Raw genomic sequence first — 3,631 nt, 5'->3', positions numbered from 1 at the left:
TCCCTTCCCTTCCCCTTCCCCTTCCCCCAGGGGCAGGGACAAAGGCACACAGGGACTGGAGCTGCTGGAGGAGCATCCCGGGGTCCCTCAGTGCCCTGTGCTCCTCTCCTGGCTCAGCTGGAGCTCCCAGCACAGCGGGGCAGCCTCAGCCTCTGGGGGAGCTCTGGGATCTGCAGGGCCACTTTGGGGCTGCCCTCCGTCCCCATGCCTGGAGCAGTGGGAGGGTCCCGGCTGTCCCAGGGGTGCAGGGCTCCCTCCTTCCCTCTGCTGCACTGCTGGGGCCCCTGTGTGAGCCCAGGTCTCAGAGAGATTCCCCACTCGGGCAGGGAGGCATTCATCCCGGGTTCTGAGCTCTGATGCAAGCCTTGGAAGCAGATCACAGCCAGCCATCCCAGCGTTAGAGGTGACCTGCTAAGGGTATTCAAAAGAGCTGGAAATTGCATTGCTTTCTGCTTGGATAAAGGAGGGTAAAACTTAAAAAAAAAAGAAAAAAAAAGAAAAGTCCTTAGAAATGGCAAGAATGTCGAATTTGGTTTTCAATTTCCCTGCTTTTTTTGGAGATCTTTCTGGCATTTATTGTGTGTTCTAACACTTCAGTGTGAGGCTGTGGAACCCTCCTCAAAGGCTTCCTTTATCTGAGGTTCCTTGAGCATCAAAGCTCACCAGATATTAATGAAGCAAAGAATTCAGGATATTTAGGCACAGACTGCTTTCCTCTCCACTTACACAACTTTCTTCCCTTTGCTAAGAGGATGTCATGAGGAAACCTGGTCTGCAATTACTCTCAATCTCCCAAAGAGACAAATATGTGAATTTGTAATGTAGCAAATAGGGAAACAACAGAGAGCTCATTAAAAACAATCAGAGTTTGTCTTTATATTCATAACAAAGGAGCATGAGAACCCATCAAATCTCTTTCCTCTCTAAATGTGTCTTTGAAGCCCCCAGGTCCCAGTTTAGCCCTGTTGGGGGATATTTGTGGTACATTTCCCCCACTCCATAGCGTTTTCCTGGGGGAAACCATCTGTCTTGCATTTGGCACAGCACCTTGTGCAGCAAGGACTCGCGGCAGTGGCAGACGATGCTCTTTTGGAGGGATTCTGTGGAGCAGCCTGGAAAGGAGCTCTGCCTGAGGAGGGGCTGCCTTTGCCTTGGATTTGCTGTGGGCCCTCCTGCTGCAGCTCAGGGCTCTGAGGCTGAGGGACACAGCCCTGATGTCCCCATCCTGCAGGGACACAGGCACAGCCAGGCAGGACTCCCACCCTGCACTGGGGTTTGATCCACAGCTTGGAGATGTCTTGGGCTGGATCAGACACCACCAGGGCAGCCAGGAGTGGGTGGCTCAGGCTGCTGGAGCTCAGGGGCTGGCAGGGCACAGAGGAGGGGTCACCCCAGCGGGTCACAGTGGTGAGGGTGGCAGTGGGCTGAGAACCCTGCCCGCTGCCTGCTCCCATCCATCTCACGTGCACAGGGCCTCAGAGAGGCATTCAGAGATTGTCCCAGCCTTCTCTGCAGCCCTGACCTGCTAAGGGATCTCCTGGCCTTTTCCTTGGTGTGAAACAGCTTTTCTCTGTGTTCCCTGTACACCACCAGGGATCTCTGCTCATCACAGCAGGATCAGCACCCTCAGGTAGTCACTCCAAACCATCCTGGGCTGCACGTGAGGCTGCTCTTCAGTGCTCTGGCTGGGAAACTTGGTTCATATCCTGGCAATCCTACAGATGCCTAACTTGTCTTTCAGAGCAAATATCTACCCCCATCAAATCTGGCTGTATTTATAACCCAGGGCTCCCACTGCATCCTTTCACCTGCCTCTGCACAGAGGTGAGAACCCACACTGTGTGTGATCGGTTCAGCTCATCCCACATGGGTAGGAGTGGCATGGAAGAGCAGTGGACCATGTTTTCCCAAATCAGCAGCTTCTGAGAATCCTGCCCATCCTTCCTCAAGGCTTGAAGGCCAAGGACAGCTTCTCAACCTGCTGTTGCCTGTTGTCAAGGAGGAGGTAGAAAAGCATGACATCATCTGTGCTCTTTGCTTTGAAAAGCTGGGTGTCAGTCTGGGACAGGGATTGGAGTTTCCTGCTTGAAATTCCCACCAAAGCATTGTCAGTGCAACCCATCCCCACACAGGACAAGCTGAGCCAGTTTTCCAGGGCTCCCAATTATTCAGATGCTCAGGCAGGGGTGGATGGAGCTGAGGTAGAAGTGAAGGAGCTGCACGGAGCCTAACACTGTGTTCCTGCTCTGAGCACAGCCAGGTAGGACAGGACTCAGATGCCTTCACCTCCACGTGGCCCTTCTCCAGTGCCAGGAGCCCCAGGCCAGGAGATGCAGTTCCTTGCTGCCACAACAAGTGAGGGGCTGGATGTCCTGTGCTGCTGCCCAGCCCGGGGATGCTCCCAAGGAGTGTGTGTGTCCATCAGAGCCCATGTCCCTGGCTCAGGGGGCACGCTGGTGGCACAAGGCAGCTCTATTCCCATGGCACGTGTTCCTGTGCTGCACCAGGCCCTGCTCCCAGCCCGGCAGCAGCGAGCGAAGCCCTGTTAGTTCCACTTATTAAAAACAAAATTGCTGGGGGGAAGGGAGAGAAGGCAGAGAAAAAGTGAAGTATTGAGAAAACACTTCTTTCATTCATATGTTGTTTGCTGAAATAAATACTTCATTATTAGGCCTTTTTTAGGGTATTTTTTTTAAGCCAGTGCCACAAAGTCCCCAGTGTTCAGGCCTGTGCTGGATCACCTCAGCCCATGGCTCCCTGTGCTGGTGTCCTGCTGCTCAGAGGTGCTGGAGAGGAGCTTTCCCAGTCTTTGGGAGAAACCTGGGGGCTGCACATGTCTGGTTTTGCCCAGGTTTGCTGATTCCCTTCTCCTCTTTGCTGGATGGTGTGCGCTGGGTCACCAAGGCAGCTTCTGCTCCAAATGAGGCAAAAGTAACTTAGGCAAGGAAGTAGTTGGGATTTTGTTTAGTAAAGCTCTGCTTTCTGTGATCTCTGGTCCTAATCTAGCTCCCAAGCCTAAACAGCACAAGGCTAGTGAAGCACCCTTGACTTGAAGCCCACCACATTCTGCTGGTGAGGCGAAGGTGAAAGCTGGTGATTCCCATGGAGTCCTCACAATGTCCTACAGCAATGTCAAAACTCCAGCAATCCCTGTTCTCCCCACTTAGAGCGAGCAGAGCCTTCTCCAGTGCCTGTTACCTGAGCTATGCCCCACATGTACCTTCCCTCTTAAGTGAGGCTTAATCCAATGGAAGGGCTGCAATCCCTGGCTCGCTCCTGTGTGAGCAGAGCTGGGAGCCTCTGTTCCCTCTTGCATCCTCTCAGCTCCATTGCTCATTGGGACTTTCAGCCCTGCAGGTTTGTTCTTCTGAAATCCTTTTGTCCCTTCCTTTTGCTTTTTAGCTCTAGCTCTGGTTTTCCTTCTGTTTGTTCCTGGGTTTGCTTTCCCCCCACACTCCTTTTCCCATACTCACCACTTGTTCACGCTGATTTCCCTCTGTTTTCTTCTTCATTGCTTACTCACTGCATTTTCTGTCCAGGCTCCCGGCGTTTTCCCTGTCAGACAGCCTCCCTGTGATCCGTGGTTGGAATAGCCTATTCCCATGGTGCCAGGAAAAATGCAGCATTCCTG

The 3,631-nt window shown here is 53.0% G+C and overlaps 1 protein-coding gene across 5 annotated transcripts in view; it reads left to right on the top strand.

Annotated features, from left to right (window-relative positions):
* Positions 1 to 3,631, top strand: part of LOC102036376 (ankyrin repeat and fibronectin type-III domain-containing protein 1-like) — a 177,781-nt gene that overhangs the window by 136,679 nt on the left and 37,471 nt on the right. The window lies entirely within an intron of this gene.

This window comes from Geospiza fortis, unplaced genomic scaffold (assembly GCF_000277835.1).
Source record: "Geospiza fortis unplaced genomic scaffold, GeoFor_1.0 scaffold114, whole genome shotgun sequence".
NCBI classification, from domain to species: domain Eukaryota; kingdom Metazoa; phylum Chordata; class Aves; order Passeriformes; family Thraupidae; genus Geospiza; species Geospiza fortis.
The sequence above is the reverse complement of the archived record's forward strand: the minus strand, read 5'-3'. Positions and strand labels throughout refer to the sequence as shown.